Source organism: Camelus ferus, chromosome 22 (assembly GCF_009834535.1).
Source record: "Camelus ferus isolate YT-003-E chromosome 22, BCGSAC_Cfer_1.0, whole genome shotgun sequence".
NCBI lineage: Eukaryota > Metazoa > Chordata > Mammalia > Artiodactyla > Camelidae > Camelus > Camelus ferus.
Genome location: NC_045717.1, coordinates 18,743,828 through 18,762,414, shown reverse-complemented (window position 1 = coordinate 18,762,414; position 18,587 = coordinate 18,743,828). Strand labels below are relative to the sequence as shown.

Here is an 18,587-nt window from a genome sequence, read left to right as displayed (position 1 = left end):
AGGATTTGGGAGGTAGCCAGGAGACTGGGGAGATGGCCTCCATAATCAATCCAGGTGAGAGGCGATGGAAGCCTGGAACAGGATGCTGGGGAGAAGTGGTCAGATTTGAGGCATATCCTAGGGACAGAGCCAATATGACCCCTTAACTTTTGCACCCCTCCCGCCATCAGGACTGCTCAAGTGTCCCCTCTTGATCATACTACTGAAAACTGCGAACACTCCACCCTCCTCACTCCCAGAAAGCAAGAGTCCAAGAAGCCGCCAGGGTCCAGTCTGAGGAGCAGCAGGCAGGCAGGAATGAATGGTGGTCCATTCCCAGTTGGGCTGCGCTTCCCGCCCCAGCCGCTAGGGGCCGCTGCCCTGCCGCTCTGCGGCCGCCAGGTGAGGAGGCCCCGCCTCTTTCCTCCCCAGGTGCACTGGAAGTGCGGCCGCGGGGCTAGGGGAGTGGGGGGAAGAGCGCAGGGCTAGGTGAGCGGTTGGGGGTGAGGGGACGAAGTGGGGTTGAAGGGTGAGAGCTGGACGTGTCCGACGTGGGGGCTGCTGAAAGGGAGAAGGAAAAAAGCCCTGCGGAGTTTGGAGAGGTGAGGAGGAGAAGGAGATGGTGGCTGGTGCTTGGGAGAGAGAAGGGGTGAGGAGGGAGAGCTGAGGGGGCTGGCAGAGAGAGGAGGTGGCATGAAACTACCGAGGGCACAGAGCAAAGTTGGGGGCGGGAAGACAGGTGAGCAGGTGAGGAGTCAGGGGGAGTCCTGGACGTGAAGGGGATGAGACTGGGGGACATTTGGATGTTTGGGGGGTGGGCCTGGCCTGTGGGAAATTAAGGATCCCAGGGAGGGGGCCCTGCACTTTGCCAGCCTTGGCTGGTAAGGACTGTGGGGGGCGGTGCTGGGAGGATAGTTTCTCAGGCCTTGACTGGTTGCGCCAGCAATGGGGAAAGAGCTTATGGGGAGTGAGGTGTGCGTGTTAAGCTCCCAGCAGCCCAGCTTGCTTCTGCAACCTGGCACGAGGGCTCACCCCTCTCTCTCCTTCATGCGCAGGCCTCATGGCCAGTAGTCACTGTGCATTGAGCTGGATGCTGGGCACGTGGCAATGAATGAGACAGATGCAGTCTGGTTGACTGGACACTGGCATGAATCCACGATGTGAGGGGTGGAAGACAGGTAGTGGCTGTTGGAGAGTTCAAGCGGGAGGTCCTCCCCAGCCAGGGGCTCAAAGAAGGCTGCCCTGGGGAAGTGACTTGTAAGCAGAAAGCAGGAACCCACCGGCTGAAGACAGGAGACCCTGGTGATCCCGGCAGAGAAGAGGTTCTGAGGGGATTCCAAGAAAAATCCCAGCAGGGCCCAGGCTGCAGCAGGGGAACAGGAAGGTAAAAAGTGATTCCTGACCTTGCATGGGCCCAGGCTGCAGCAGGGGAACAGGAAGGTAAAAAGTGATTCCTGACCTTGCATGGGCCCAGGATGGGGGCTGCAATGCCAAATGCCATCCAGGGAACAAAACTGGAAATGGGGCAGGTGTGAGGCAGCAAGGAGGCAGGGTGACAGCTGTGGGGAGCTGGAGATGCACCCCCTTTTAAGCCGGCAGCCGCTTGCTACTACTCAGCTCCAGCTGACAGCTACCATGTGGGAAGTCAGGCTTGGAATAGTCAGCATGGATTCTTTAAGAGAAGCTAGAAGTTGGGGGTTTGGGGCAAAATTCCTGGAGCTTTAACTCTCACAGACTGATCTACCTAAAGTTCAATTGCTCTGACCCAGAAATTCCATTCCTGGGTTTATTCCCAATGGGAATGGGCACTTACGCCACCAAAAGACAGGTACACGGATGTTCATAGCAGCTTTACCGTCGCCTGATGCCGGATACCAGCCAAGTGGCCATCAACTGGCAAACGGAAATCAATTGGGGTCTATTCATTCAATGGAATATGATGCAGCAATGAGAAAGTACGAACGCATACACAGCCCCATGCAGCTAAGCGTGATGCACGCAAGACACAGATGGGATGCACTGCGTGATCACATCCCTATGACATTCAAAGGTGGGCAGAAGTAATCTGTGGAGCCCAAGGTTTCCTAACTATGGACCATCGACATTTAGGACTAGACGTGTCTTTGTTGTCGGGGGCCTATCCTCTGCATGGAGGATGTTGAGAAACATCCCTGGTCTCTCCCCACTCAATGCCAGTAGCATTTGCCCAGTTGTGACAAATGTCCCTTGTAGGGGGCAGTGCACAATCACCTTCAGGTGAGGACCGCTGACTGGGAAAGTGATATTTTGGGGCAGGACACTCACCAGGAAGTGGCCTTGGGAAGGTCCTGAGGGACTGGAATATTCTATATCCTGAGCTAGGTGGTGGTGATCAGGGTGGAGCATATTTTAAAAATTCACAGAGCTGTATTCTTAAGAGGTCTGTGCTTCACAATAAAAGAGTGAACCTTGCAAAGTGGATGACCCTCAGAAACATGATGCGGAGTGAGAGAAGCCAGACACAAAAGGCCACATATTATATGACTCCGTTGATATGAAATGTCCAGAACAGGCAAATCCATAGAGACAGAAAGCAGATTAGTGGTTGCCGGGGGGCGGGGGTGGAGGGGGTGGGTAATGGAGATTGACTGCTAATGGGTACGGGTTTCCTTTGGGGTAGTGGGAATGTTCTGGAATTAGATACTGGTGAGAGTTGCATAGCACTTGAATATATAAAAATGCACTGAATTGTACACTTTAAAAAGATTTATCTTAGTTGAATTTTACCTCAAAAAAGAAATTATTAAAAAAAAAAAAAAAAGAGTTAACCCAAACAGGCAGAACAAGACTGGTCCCTGGGCCAGCTTGGCCACTTTGCAACGGAGGGAGGGGATGATGGGAAGTGAGGTGATGGCGGGCCTCTGTCTGTCCGGAGAAAGTGCAGAGGAGAGCTGTGGGCCTTCTTGGCGAGGAGAGGGCTGAAGCAGCTCGGAGGCAAAAAAGTATGTCTCGGCTCAGGGGAGCGCTCCCTCTTAACCCAACCTGTCAGCCCTGGAAAGAAATCGCAGGCAGGTCAGAGGCCAGCCTGCGAACTGTTGAAGGGAGTGCAGAGTTCTGACGTGTGGAAGAGAAATGACAAGCGCTCAGCCCAGCCTGACGCCACGGAGGGATGATAAACACCCCCGCAGTGCTTGCAGCAGGAAGGGGGGTTCTCTTCGAGCTGGGGGGAAGGTGGGGGCTCACCCCAGCTTTTTGGCAGCTCACAGAGGAGCAGGTTTCCTGAGGGCTCGGCCTGCACTGGAAATAGAGAGCTATCAGGTGACATTTGGACCTATGTTCTGCCCCCTCATTCCCACCTCCAGCCTTGGGGCGGGTGGGGAGGTGGGAGGACCATCCACTGTGGGCCAGGGGCTGGGCTTCTGGGGTCTGAGTCTCCACAGGCTTCCACAAATTGGATGAGTGAAGAGAGAAAGCAAGCTGGTGGGCCAAAGGAGGGCCCCCACAAGATACGTCCACAGAGAACCTGGGACTGTGACCTTATTTGGAAACAGTAATTAGGGCTCTTGCGATGAGATCACCCTGGATTAGGGTGGCTCCTAAATCCAAAGACACATGTCCTGAGAAGAGAAGGGGCGAGGACAGAGGAGAGGAGGCCATGTGCAGATGGAGGCAGAAACTGGAGCCACAAGGCCACAAGCCAAGAACCACCAGAAGCTGGAAGAGGGAAGGAAGGATCCCCCCCTTAGAGCCTTTGAAGGGAGCACCGCCCGGCCAACACCTTGATTTCAGCTTTGGCCTCCAGAACAGTGAGAGAATAAATTCCTTGTTTTAAGTGCTCCCATTTATAGTCCTTTGTAACACAGCCCTAGGGAGCTAATACAGGCCCCGATATTCAATTCTCCAAACATTTATGAAGGCACTGGAGGGGCTCGCAGTCCAGTGGGGAAGGCAAATACATGGACAGATCACTTCAGCATGCTGGGGTCACCATTCATGGAGGACAGCATGGATAGATGGACATGTGGTGGGGTGGAGGAGGGCCTGGGAACTTTCGACAGCAGAGGTGACAACACAGAGCTGAGCCTGGGGCACATCACAACCAAGAGAGGACAGCAGCCAAGTCAAGGAGATGACCATGTCAGCAATGGTGCAGGTGACCTTCAGATGGGTGTCGGGGGGGGGCATTAAGGAGTGGTGAGGACTGTGGCAAAGAATCATACTAATTGTTGACATTGATCAGCACTTGCTAAGCCCTCTCCTGACACCGTATTAATTCATTTATCCTCACACCAACTCTAGAGGCAGGTATTGTTCCCATTTACGAGGTGGGTCAACTGAGGCAGAGAGGCTGTATCACAGTCAGGGCCCCAGGCAGGAAACAGATGGTACATTCAAGTTGGGTAATTTGAGCAGAGTTCAGTGAAGGGATGGATTTACAAAATGGGGACAGATGGTAGGGAACCACAAGGAATAATACCATGCCTTGGGCTAGTAAAAGTGGGGAGTCCTGAGCACCCCAAGGCCTGAAAGGCAAGGGGAGGGAGCCATTGCCATAACCTGGAGACACCGCAGGCTGTGTGGATGGGAAGACCTGTGACCTCTGACAGGCATGCAGGTGGCCCACAGAGGCCACAGGGTGGGGGGTCCAACTGGGAAACGAATATCCCCCTCAGTCCCCCACCCCCACCCTCTGCACTGGCTAAACCCAACCTGAGCTGGAGGACCCGGAAGCCTGTGGGTGGGGTCCACCACAGCCCAGCCTCCCGGGACACCAGGCTAGGTGCGCAAGCAGAAGATTCCAGAACAGGAAAGCTGAGTGATTCTGTGTGGGTCCAGAGTCCCCTTAACTACTCACCACATGAGAATGGGCAAAGCTGTGCCCTCTCCTCAGGGTGGGCTGCCCCTCTCACTGGGCATGTGCCCTCAGCTACGCAGAGGCTGCCACTCTTGATGGAAAGCCAAGAATACAGATTTTCATGCAACAGCCGCCTGATATTTAAAAGCTGACAACTCATTACCATTTTTTAAAACGCTGCATGGGCCAAACAAATCACCTCTGTGGGCTGGATTGGGCTCTGGGTGTCACACCCTCAGGCTCCAGAGGTGGACACGGAGGGGTCAGGGCATCCAAGTGCCGAAACTGCTTGCTTCAGAGAGGAGGCTGCACAAAGAAAGCATTGTGAGTGAGATGAGGACCAATGATCAACCAGCAGGTTTGACTGGAAAGCGCCTGGGGCCCAGGCAGGTGTGGAGTGTTGGGATGAAACTGAACAGGTGTTTTGGGTCCACACTGGGAAGGGCCATTGGAGCCACGCTAACAGGTTTCAACTTTGAAGGAGAGAAGTCACTGATGGCTTTTAAACAGCCAAATGACTCAGTCACGTTCGTGTCTCCCCCCACCCCAAAGCTGGCTGTGAATCAGGCTTTCTTTAGGGGGTAGAAGGACCGTGGATCCATAAATGAGTGAAACAAATGAAACAGCCCCCTGCTTTGCGTGTGCTCACAGCTTGGTGGGGAGGGCGGGGTCATAAATACCAATGTCAGGACACGGTGCGCCGAGTAATAGCGGGTTAGCCCACGTCTGCAGATATTTGAGCAACTGCTGTGTGTTCCGTTCTGGCGATGAAGGCACAGGATGTGATACTGCCTTCAAGGAAAGGGGCAATGGATGAGGGAGGAAATAAAGGAAGAGGGAAAATCCAGGTGGTGATAAGAAAACGTAAAGCTTAAAAGAAGTGGTTGGGGGAAGGGGCTCAGATCCGGCGGCCCAATCACCCAGGTGACAGAGCAAGAAGTGGGCAGAGGGACAGGGGATCCTGGGTGGGTCCCAAGCCCCTCTCTGCTCCCGGGGCCCAGCAGCCTGACAGGGCCTCCTCCCAGAGTCACCCGCATCACATGGAGAACAAACCCAGGGCTGATGTGGATTCCTGACTCGGAGCCTGAGCAGGAGTGGAGAGGAGAGAAAAAAAAACCACCCATCTGTTCTTCCTCTGATGGAACGCGATTCTTCACCCAGTGCTTAAACCCCACGCTTCTCCTCCCATTTCCTGTCGGCAGCCGCGGTGACACGATATAAATCGCTGCAAATGGGTTCCCCCAGCGATCACCGTGCTGTTTTAATAATGGTTCATTTTCTGCCCCGGGTGGGGGGAGGAATCCGTCAAGAAATTGGGGACTAGGGGCTCATTCTGAGTGTGTGCGCATGTGTGCACGCCCCATGTTCCCATCACCTCAGAGAAGACTCCAGAACATCCACTGAGACACCAAGTCACCTGTCTGGTTGGGTGGTGACCAGCATATCCCCCTGGACAAAGGCATTCCTTCAGAAACTTGGGCATATTTACTGAGCACCTTCTGTGTGTGTGTGTGTGTGTTACACCTGAGCTAGGTGCAGGCGACACAGTGGTCTCCCAGGCCCACATTCTAGAAGGGGGGAGATTGACATCTGAAAATAATTGTGCAAATGAACTTATTTTCAAAACAGAAATAGACTCACAGACATAGAAAACAAACTTATGGTTACTGAGGGCACAGGGGGTGGGAAGGGATAAATTGGCAGTTTGAGATCTGTAGATACTAACTATTATATATAGAATAGATAAATAAGTTCATACTGCACAGCACAGAGAACAATATTCAATATCTTATAGTAACCTATAATGAAAAGAATATGAAAAGGAATATCTGTATGTGTATGTATGACTTAAACCGTACACTGTACACCAGAAATTGACGCAACATTGTAAACTGACTATACTTCAACTAAAATAAGTAACTCTGAAGTGAAAAAAAAATTTTAATCGTGCAAGACTAGGTAATTACAATTATGGAAACCGTTTGGGAGAGTGTATGGGGTGATAGAATGGATAATGGAATCTTGGCATAACTAAGGCCCCACCCACCAAGGAAGAGACCCTCAAGCTGAAACTGGCAGGAGGAAATGTCATCCAGGTTGGGGAACTTTCTAGGCCAACATCTTGAGGTTTCAAAGAATGTGGTGCAGGCTCAGACCCAGGAGAAAAGTCATGAGGTCCAGTGTAGGTGAGGGCCAGGTGGGTGCCAAGGAATGGCATGTATCTCGGGCCTGGGTCAGTGGCCACAGACCTGGGGGCATTTGCCCTGTTTCTGGGCAGAGAGGGTTTCTCTTGTATTGAGACGTGGCCGTGACTATTCCATGTTTATTCAACCTCTTAGTCTCAAGGCCAGTGACAGTCCTTGTTTTGCTGATTTGGAAAAAGCAGCTCTGAGAGGTCATGTGGATTGTCTAGGTCACCCCCTCATCCCTCCCCACCCCCAGCCCTGTTCCTTTCCTCCCTGTAATGGGTTGAATGGTGGCCCCCCAAAAGATATGTCCAAATTCCTTCTGTCAGTACCTGCAGATGTGACCTTATTTGGAAAGAGGGTCATTGCAGGTATCATTAAATTAAGAATATTGAGATGAGATCATCCTGGGTTAGGATGAGCTCTAAATCCACTGACAAGCATCCTTGGAAGAGAAGAGGAAGGGAGACAGACACAAAGACATACGGGAAAAGGCCACGTGAAGAAGGAGGCAAAGACTGGAGTGATGCAGTCACACACCAGCCACCATCTTGGTTGCAGCTCTGTGGGAGACTCTGAGCCAGAGGCACCCAGTTAAGCCACATTTGGATTATTATTCCTGAAATAATAAGTTGCATGTTGTTTTAAGCCACTGGGTTTTGGAGTAATTTGTTACATGGTGATAAGTAACTAGAAATGCTGAATGCCACAGGGACATAGAAGGCACATAAACAGAGACCATATCTACCTGATCCATCTAGACTCCCCCTTTCTCTCACCTCTTATGTCCAGTCCTTTAGCAAACCCTGCCAACTCCAACATCTATCTTGAATCCACAGACCTTTCTCCATCTGCACTGCCACCAGCTCATGCCAAGCTATCCTTGTCTTTGCCTTTCATTCAAGCAAGGATCCCTCTTCCCCACCAGTCTCCATCCAGCTGATTCTCCACAGCCAGAGAGGGCTTTTAAATCATAAGTCAGATCCTGGCGCACCAGTAATGATGGAGTGAAGTCAGGTGTCAAGTCAGGCTAGACTGGGTCTCTCATAACCCGTAGGTCAGTCAGCCCTTTTGCCTTCCTGCACCTGCATAAGGAAGGGAATGATATAAAAGGATAGTTCTTAGGCCACTAGTGTGACCCTTCTGGCCCCTGGGGGCAGCCTGCTGGCCTTACATCTTCCTCCATGCACACATTCAGCCAGTGCTGCCCACCTGTGCGTGGCACCAACACTCACTAAGAAATTCTTCCTGTGCCTCTGACTTCTGAGTATCTGACAGGCATGATTTAACTTAATTCTTTAAATGAGCTGGAGAAATCCTGAGAAAGAACAAAGCTGGAGGCATCACCCTATTTGATTTCAAACTATATTACAAAGCTATAGTAATCAAAGCAGTATGTTACTGGTATTTAAAAAAAAAAAAAGACACATAGACCGATGGAACAGAATCGAGAGCCCAGAAATAAGCCCATGCAGGTAGGATCAACTCATATTTGACAAGGGAGCTGAAAAGATGCGAGGGAGAAAAGACAATCTCTTCAATAAATGGTGCTGGGAAAATTGGGTATTCATATGCAAAAGAATGAAACATACACTACTGGCAAAAACGAACTCAAAATGGATTAAAGACTTAATCTTTGAAATAGCACTCTAAGGTAGGGCTGTTCCCCATTTTACAGTCAGAGAAACTGAGGCACAGAGCAACAAAGCCACTTACCTACAGGTGACTCAGCCAGTCCGAAGCAAAACTGAAATTTGAACCCAGGCAGTTTCAGTGAAGTCTTCATTGAGATTCGGCTCAAGTGTCCCACAAGTGAATGCTCTTGCTTTCCACCAGATGGGGCATTTCTGAGTGCCTGAGACCTAAGCAGGTTTGCATACCTTGGTTTTGTCCAGAAGAGGGTTCTGTCATGCTGGGCTGCATTGATGAAAAGGCCATTCTCTGCCTTCAGGGATCTTCCCGCCTTGCTGGGGAGACAAGGACATCGATAACCTTAAATCTGCAGCAATGACAGCAGCCACCTAAACCTGTGCTGAGGGCACCTGGGATGTGTTAGTTCTGCCTAGGGAGATTCTGGAAGTCTGGAAGGGCTTCCAGGCACGTGGAGTGATGCTGTATCTGTGGACCAAGGACCCTTGTTGTCCCTCTTTGTGTCCTGGGCCTGCAGAGGGTGATAAATATAACAAATGCCCCGAGTGGACAAATGATTTGCTCCAGGTCACAGAGCTGAAAACCAGAGTGAGCCTCCTGCATTAGTTTCCTAGGGCCAGCCATCACAAAGTACTACAAATGGAGGGTGCGGGGGTGTGTGTGGGGGGGTGCTTCAAACCACAGAAGTGTATTGTCTCACAGCTCTGGAGGCCAGAAGTCTGAAATCAAGGCATGGGTGGAAACATGCTCCCTCTGAAGGCTCGAGGGGAGGATCCTTCCCTGCCTCTTTCAGCTTCTGGTGGTTGTCAGCCATCCTTGGTGTCCTTGGCTTGTAGACACATCACTCCAGTCCATCTCCATCACCACATGGCATTCTCCTGTCGTGTACCTGTGTCTCTTTTCTTATAATAAATTTATAGCTCAGACATATGGGATTAAGGTTCCACCCTTCTGCAGTATGTCATCTTAACCAAACACATCTGCAACATGGAAGGCTCTCTCCAGAGATCACATCCTGAGGTACTGGGGGGTGGTGAGGAAGTCAACATATCTCTTTTGGGGGACACAATTCACCATGTAACACTCTCCCTCCCTGATACACAGTCTGTAGCCACCTCTCCCTGGGCTGCACGGGGGCCCAGTTAAATGCATCCACTTTCCCATTTTTTAATGTTGCAGTGCCTGAGCCTCACTCCGCATTTTGTTAACTTAAAAAAAAATTAATGAACAGCTACCCTAGGCTGAGCATTTTTGGAGATGCAGAAAAATTCAGTATCATCATTTGGGAATGCAGTGGGCTGCAAGTATCAGAATAACCTGAGCTGCAGAGGCTTAGACCAAAAGGTTGCTTTTTCCTAAACAATCTGGAGTTTGGTGCCTGGTGCTGCTGCAAGCCAGTGGTCAGACGGCATCAAGGCCAGCACCACCCAGGTCCCCATGGTCACCTAGATACCCCTCGAGACCAGTGGTGTGCTCCTCACCCCAGCTGGTTACTGGTTTTAATCCCCATTTTATAGATAAAGCAACCAAGTCTCAAATAACATGCTCACCCTTCCCTGAATCCCCCAGCCAACTTCTGTGTGGATCTCATTGACCAAAAGTCTGTCACTCAGCCACCACTAGAAGCAAGGACACATCTCCATTCAACGAGCGAGTGCTCTATTAGCAAAAGAAGCAAGCAAGAGAGAATGTTGGAGGCAATAAAATGTGTCTCCCACAATTATCCCTGTCTCTACATCTAGGTCAAGTACATTGAGCATCCTCTAGGTACTAGGCAGTATGGAGTAGGCTCATTGTGAATTATTGCTAAAAATAGTAACACTAGTACTTATTTCATGAAATCATCGGCATCTCTGAAGTACATGCTATTATCATCTCATTTTACAGATGAGGAAACTGAGGCTCAGACAGGACCTCATTTATCCATCCCTTTAACAAATAATTATTGAACATCTATTGTCTACCAGGCCATTTGGACCGTGAGAATACGGCTGTGACTAAAAGGAATACTGGGCCCTGAAGTTTTAACCCTCAGGAGGGCCTACATTCTAGTTGGGGCTGGGGATTGGAGGGAAGGGGAGAGGGTACCCAGAAATAATAGAAACAATATTGGTTCTAGGGATAACACCTAGTGTGGGCCAGGCACTGTTCGGAAGGCTTTCCATTTACTAAGTCGCTTATTCATCCCAACAGCTGTGAGGTAGGTTTTATTACTGTCCCCATTTTATAGATGAGGGAACTGAGGCTCAGAGAAGTTAAGTAACATGTCCAAGATCACACAGCCAATAACTGTGAAACCATGATTTGAAGCTAGACCTTTGCATTCCAGGCCTAAGCTCAGGTAAGTAATAAAATGTCAGGTGGCAATAAAATAGGTGACAGTAAACAATGTGGTGATCACTAAGTGGCCAGGGAAGGGGCTTCTGAAGAGGTGGCAGACTAGCAGAGATGTGAATAAAGGGAGGAGCGAGCTGTGAGGATATCTAGAAGGAGCCAGGGGTGAGAAGCCCAGAGGTGGGAGCATGCTGGGTGTGTTTGGGGCTTAGTGAGGGGCTGATGTGGCTGCAGCAACAGGCCTAGGGATTCTTGTACCCACTTTGCACATATGACCTCCTTTCGGCATCATAAAAGCCTCATGTCATAGGTTTTCATAATGATCCTCATTTGACAGGTGGGGAAACTGAGGCTCTGAGTGGTTAACTGAGCTGCCCAGGGGCACACAGTCAGAAAGAGGGGAGGCCTGGATCTGAACCCAGGTAGACTGACCCCACTGGCAAACCCCAAGGGAAACAGTTGGGGGCCAACAGCAGGCTGGGAGGGCTGCTTGGAGGAGGTGTGCGTCACCAGGACCCAGAGGGGCAGGAGAAGCAGGGAGTGGGGAAGGGAGGGTCCTGCATGAGGACCCCCACTGAGCACGGAACCTGAATCCATCGGGGGCAGTTCATCGAGGACAAATCTCCAGGCACGTTCTGGCATGGTCGGGTCCCCCTAGGCTGGCTCTGCTTAAAGAAAAGGCAGCGACAGGAGCTTCATTAGCACCTTGGAAGCCCCAGGAGCCCCTGGGGTGGGGGATGAAAAGGACCTGAGAAGGGAGCCATCCTAATTTTGGCACACCTGGCAGGGGGCACAGGGACACTGAAAAGGAAGCAGCTGGGGCCGGCTGGGCAGACCCGTCATTGTTCCAGCCGGATCCGCTGTCTGGGCTTCAAATGTAAAACCAGAGTAAAGGGGGAGTGGGGGCACCAGTGGCCTCTGCTCCTCCTTTAATAGACCAAAGGACCCTGGCGGCTTAGCTCTTTTTCCTAATTTAAAGATATTTTCAGGCGTTCAGGAGCTCCCCTATGGAGAAGCAGGAAGGTTGGAGTGGGGAGGGGGGGCTTGCAACTCTCATCGTGGTTGTCAGGGAGGATGGGGGAGTTGGCTAGGGGGAGGTGGCACTGAGGGTGGTATGGGGACCAAGGGCAGGACCCTTGGAGGGTAAGGAGACCATACTGAGTTCTTGGCTCGCTTCTGCCTCAGTTTCCCCTTTCTGGAACCTTGGCATGCCTCTCCTGAAGGTAGGACGGATGCTGATGGACCCATACATCAGTCCCTGCTAAGGAAGGCGGAGCTCCTTGGGGTCATCCCTGGAGACCTTGAGTTGGGAGACACGGGGGGTACTGTCCCTTGCCAGCCCCCGGGCATGGACGGGTGGAGGAGGTTTGGATGCAGAGGTGTTTCCTCTCAGTTTGGCACTCCTGGTGCCAGGATGGGAAGGAGGGTAGGGTGCCAGGCCAATGCGGCGCAGCCACCTCCATGTGGGGCGGGGCTGGGAGTGGGGTGGGGGCTCGTTCCTTTGCTCATCTTCACCGGGGTTGGTGCCCAAGAACCAGGAAGGAGCCAGCGAGGGGAACCGGCTGGAGGGCGGGGTGGAGCCCAGCGGCAAGCTGGGGGCGGAGTTGCCCCTTCCCTCCAGTCCGGGCTCCCCTCACTGCCTTTTACTCCGATTTTCCCTGTCTCTCTCCTTCCCTCGCCCCTCCCACTCCAGCCTGCCTCCCTTCCTGGCTCCCTGCCCTCCCACCTCCTCACCTCTCCCCTGCCTCCCTTCCACCCACCCCCACCCCTGGCCTGCGCTCCTGCCTCTCTCAGTGCCGCCTCCTTGGGCTGCCTTTCTCTTCCCTCCTCCGGGTTCCCAGCCATCGCCGCCCCCCTCAACCCCCGCCAGCCCCCCCCCTCCCTCTGACGGGTTCCCGCCTCCCCATCATTCTCCCAGCCTCCCAACCCCCTCTTCCCTCCCTCCCTCCCTCTCTCCCTTCCCTTCCTTCCTTCATCCCAGCCTCTCATCCCACTTTCCCCAGCAGGAGAGAGGGCCGCACTTCCCCCCTCCCACCCCCTCCCCGGGCCGGCGGGCTCGGCTCCGCGCCCTCCGCTGGGGCCGCCGCCATCTTGCAGGATGCAGGGGAGGGAGCGGCGAGCGTGCAGGCGAAACAATGCATCTTTTATGAAGCGTCCCCCCACCCCCGCCTGGAGGTCTTACATTAACGCGGCATTGATTTCCCTCGGAACAGAGGGGCCTCGCGGCCCCCCCACTCCAGGGCTCGAGGGCGGGGCAGGACTTGGAGGAGAGAGGGGGGCCACCCCAGGGGTGGCGGTAGTCGTCGTTCGAGGCCGAGAGCCCGGCCGCCAGGACCCTCCCACCCCCAGATCCCCGAGCTCCGAGGGGCAGCCCCCGCAGGTGGACTCGCTCCGCAGGGGGACGCCGTGAGCGCGGCAGCCAGCCTCGGGGTTCCCAGAAGAGGTTTCGGGCTTGAGCTTTTCTAGCAACTCCTGGACTGTGAGCACCGAGCATCGGCCTTGACATTGGCCAGAAAGGGCTCAGAAGACCCTCGGCTGCCCCTGGGGCCCGCTCTCTGTGGCCAAGCCATCTGGGACACGTGTCTTCCCCACCCTTAAATCCGCCGTGACTCCGCCTTCCTCCCAGCCCGGTTTTCTTCCCCTCTTCTCTTCCATCTTGCCACCTCACTCCCATCCTTTCCAGTTTCCGCCTCCCTTCTCCTCTCTCGTCCTCTCCCGGTCCCCCCCTGCTGACTGCTCCCTCCCCCCCACCTTCCCTGCGTGCTAATGGCCCGGTGGCAGGCGACTCCGCGGCTGTTTCCGGGGGAGTTGAGTTTGCAGCCAGGGGAGATGCTGGAGCGACTGGGGAGGGGAGAATTATACACATAAACCTGGGATAATGACGGTGGTGCTAATGGGGCTGGCAGCCGCAACGCCGGAACCCCCCACCCCCTCCCCACGCAAAGACCAGCCAGGGCTTCCAGGCTACAGTGAGGACCCATGGTCCCCGTCATCTCTCCGCATGGGCCACGCTGGGTATACCGGGTCCTGGCTAGTTTGGGACACCTCTGATGCATCTCCCCGCTGGATCTCAGTTCAATGTGCAGCTTGCCACTTGTCTGCCGTGCAGTCCAAGGGCCAGTAGGGACCAACAAAGGGAACGGTGGATTTTTCTGGGTCTCAGGCCCCCTCCCCCTAATACTCTACCACCACTCTGGATCCCCACATCTCTAGGTTTCCTGAGGTCATGCCACCCACAACAGGATCTCTTGCATACAACTGAACAGTCAGACTTGGATTTTCTTGCCTTTTCTCCCGTTTCAGAACTATGTGACCTTGGACAAGTCACTTAACCCCTCTGAGATTCTGTTTCCTCTACGTTTAGGATGATAACAACCATCTGCAAAAAGAACCTGAATTCACACGCTTCTGTGGCCTCTACCCTAGTCCTGCCCCCGTCATGGCTCACCTGGATTACTGTGGTTAGGTTGCCTCTGCCTTGAACTCCTTCCTTCTGCCTTCACCCCTCTCAGGGCTGAGTATTCAGGATGCTGCGATCCATCCATTCCTATGGCTCTTAGATTCAATCCAGATCCCTCACTCAGCCTCTTCTGGACCCCTCTCCCCATTGCTTACTCCACTCCAGAGCCACTGAGCCTTTCCACTAGCTGTTCCCTCCTCTGGGAACACCCTTCCCCCTAGATCTCACATGCCTGGTTCTACCTCCCTTCATCAAGCCCCTGCTCCATGTCACTTCCATGGGCTCTTCCCCACCACCCCTGGTCACTTTCCATCCACCACCTTTCCAACACTTCCCACCTTCTGTATTGCCTTGTTTTCTTTGTTTTGGTTTTTGTGGGGGGAGGTAATTAGGTTTATTTATTTATTATTTAGTTTAACATTGTGCATACTAAGCATGTGCTCTACCGCTGAGCTATACGCTCACCCCCTGATATTGCCTTGTTTTTGTGTCATGTTTGCTGCCTGCCTCACCACTCCCCACTAGGAAGACAGTCTCTTTTTAGACCCTGATTCTTGTTCTCAGTGTGTCCCACAATATCTGGTATCTATTTGCAAATATGTGTTGAGTAAGTGGACTCAATAATTGAGTGTTGTGACTATGTAAGGGTATGTCTGATGTAAAGTCCTTGGCATATCACAGGTATTCAATAAACCAGGGCACCTTGCTTCTTCGTGAGGTTGGAACCTAAAAAGGATAATCTGGCTGCATGCTCTGTGGCCATTCCAGTCCAAAACCTGGGGAGATAATTTGCAGTAGGACATATTCCCTCAGAAGGAAAATGTTTGCAATATATCTGACAGGTATATCTGACAAAGGAGTCACATCCAGAACATATAAAGAGCACTTACAAGTCAATAAGAAAAAGACAGCCAAATTTATAAAATGATAGAAGCCTTGGACAGTTATCAAAATGACCAATAAGCACATGAAAAAAAAAAAGCTCAGTGTCATCAGTCATCAGAGAAATGCAAATAAAACCACAATAAACTATCAGACACACCCACCAGAATGGCTAAAGTGAAAGGATGCTGATACCAGGTGTTGCCAAGAGCAACTGGAACTTGTATGTACTGCTGGTGGGAACGTAAAATGGTACAACCACTTTGGAAAACTGGCAATATTTCGTAAAACTACACATAGACCTGCCTCGTGACCCAGCAGTTCCAATCCTGGGTATTTATTTACCCAACAGAGAACATGAATTTGTGTTCCCCAAAAGTCACATGCAAGAATGTTCATAGCAGCTTTAATCACAGTAACCAATCACTGAAAACAATTCAAATCTCCATCCACAGCAGAGTATGTAAACAAATTGTGATTCATCCCTACAGTGGAATACTACACAACAAAGAAAAAGAACAGGCTAATAAAACTTGCAACAGCAAGGATGAGTCCCACAGGTTTAATGTAACATGAAAGACACCAGACACAGAAAAGGACACACTGGATGGTTCCATTTATATGAAATTCAAGGACAGACAAAACTAATCTGTGATGACAGAGTCAGATTGGGGAATACTGACTTCTAGGAGAGAACACGAGGGAACTTTCTGGTGGGATGGACCTCTCTTGATCTGGGTGGTGGGTACACAGGTATATAACATGCAAAAATTCATTGAGCTGAAACTTAAAATCTGAGCCCTTTACCATATGCAAATTATACCTCATTCGAAGGAAAAATAATAAAAGGGAAAAACAGAGAAAAGAAAACATCCCCTAGAGCAGTATGTGACTCAGATGCTGGGTCAATCCTGACACTTCCCTCCTCAGACATTTCACAGCAGTCTTCCAGTGTGGACAAAAGTTGGAAAATTTAAGCAGCTGCCTCAGATTCAGGAGGGAAGTCCAAGGGTGGGCGTGCCCCACCCCCATGTCCCTGCGGTGACTTGAGCCTCTAGTCTCCAATGGCCCTAGGTGGTCCAGTCTGAGGGCAAAGGGAAGCTCTTGAGGTCTCCTTTCTTCTACTTCCTCATTCTCTCCCAGCCCAAGCTGTGGGTCCAGGCAACTCCTGTACCAGAAACTGTTAGTGAGTCTGGTTGCCATGGTAGCGGGGCTGTGAGGCCCCAGGAACCCACTGCTCAGCCTCCTTGTCCTTGCATGGGGAGCTTTTCCCCCTTAAAAGTGAAATGGGACAGGGAGGGTATAGCTCAGTGGTAGAGCGCATGCCTCACAAGCACAGGGTCCTGGATTCAATCCCCAGTTCCTCCATTAAAATGAAGAAAGAAAGAAAAGCTAATTATCACCGGCCCCCAAGAGTATACAGTGCTGTATGTCAATTATATCTCAATAAAATCTGGAAGATAAAGATTTTTTTTAAGTGTAATGGGAGCCAAGAGAGGAGTACCCCTTCCCTCTGATCTTGAAGATGCTTCCCCCACCTGTTTTGCCACAAAACTCCTCTAGTTTGGAGACAAGGGTCTGAGTGGAACCCAGACAGTGGTTAAAAATGGAGAGGGAAGGGGTACATCTGATCCCTGGGTTTTACCAGCCCTCGTAGGTCCTAGAAAACCCCCTCAAGATATATCATTTTTTTCCCCAACTTTGACGTCCTGTTTGTTCATCTGTTTTTTTTTTTTTTTTTTCCTAAGGGAGATGGTGGGTGTAGGTAGAAAGGGCATTGCATTTGGAGTCAGAAGGAAAGAAAGGTCAAGGGTCCAGCAGCCTCACTGTGTGGATTCAGCTCATTCCCTAACCTTTCTTTTTCCTCTTTTATGAAGTCAAGACAATAATTCTACTTTATAGCATTACTGTGAGGACTTAAATGGATTAACACATGAAAAGCGCTTAAAACAACTTCTAGCATGAAACTGTCACTCGATAAATCTATTATTGTTTTTATGTTCCTGGTCCTGTGCCAATCACTTTCATGTGTAATAATGTATGTAACCTTCACAATGGCTTTGTAGGAGAGCCATTATCATACCCATTTCATGGATTAGGTAACTGAGGCTCAAGTTCCCTCAAAGATGAGAGCATTCTCCAGGATCCCAGAAATTCTGGACCCTTGAACTATCCAAGCTTTCAGCTCAGATGTGAAACGGGCTGGTGGCTTTCCACTGAGGATACAGAGCAGGAAATACACTCAGTATGTACCCAAAGACAGTAAAGTTTGCCCACATTTCCAGCCTTAAGGAAATCCCTGTTGATTTTTAAGTGTTTATCCTTCTAGTCTTTCTCAGGGCAGGACTTTGGGTCAGGCAGAACTGGGCTTAAGTCCCAGCCTGACTACTATATGCTATGTGATCTCGGGCAAGTTTCTTAACCTCTGTGAGCTTCAGTTTCAGCATCTATTTATGGGGTTATCATAGTACCCACTTCATTGGATTGCTGGGAAGGTACAAATACCCTGTCAGCTCTTATTATGTATATCAACAGTAGTTTTTCAAATACCTATTCAGGCTTTCTGTAGCTAATGGGATGTCAGCCCTCCTTTATGTGGCAGAAACAAGTTCTGATCTCATTCCAATAGTCCTAAAACCTCACAAGGTTGTTTGTAGGCTGCCATGCTTTTCTGAGAACTTGTATCTGTTTTTCTAGTTTTTCCATTGGCCCCCTCGCAAATTCAAGTCAATGCTTAAGTTATCTGAGCACAGGCACCATGTTAAACTCTTGACAGACATAATTTTCTGTAACCCTCATAGTAACCCATTTTATTGCTGGAGGAATCAAGGTACAGTTAGTAAGTGGTGCAGGCAGGGTTTCTTCCCATCTCTTGCCTTTGTCACTGTTGGTTTATCCACCTTGAGTAGCTCCCTGTACCCATTTAACAGAAACAATTACTATGGTAGTTATTATTGTGTCTAAACTATGGGTAAATAGGCCATAAGTAAGGCCCACACCCATCAGTCCAATTCAACTACACAAAGATATATTGACCATGATATATTGACCAAGATATACATGCCAGACATAATGCTTCTCCAGACAATATGAATGGGATCCCCATCTTCCTGGAGCTCACAGCTGATGCATAGACTTTGTGGAATGTGCCTCAGTGTATAGATGCTTTTTCCTTGCATTGGGATGCTCAGTTGAGTTCCAGATGGTTAAAGGTGCCAGAAAAATGATGGGGGACAATATGGTGGTGTTATGGGTGTTACTT

At 50.9% G+C, this 18,587-nt stretch overlaps 1 long non-coding RNA gene across 1 annotated transcript; it reads right to left on the bottom strand.

Moving 5' to 3' along the window:
* Window positions 1–4,988: 4,988 nt before the first annotated feature.
* LOC116659121 lies at window positions 4,989–11,869 on the bottom strand. The gene is made up of 4 exons (XR_004314429.1): window positions 11,571–11,869; window positions 8,880–8,966; window positions 5,494–5,605; window positions 4,989–5,119 (listed from the first exon to the last, which is right to left on the bottom strand). It is a non-coding gene; the product is annotated as an uncharacterized LOC116659121 (long non-coding RNA).
* Window positions 11,870–18,587: the final 6,718 nt, after the last annotated feature.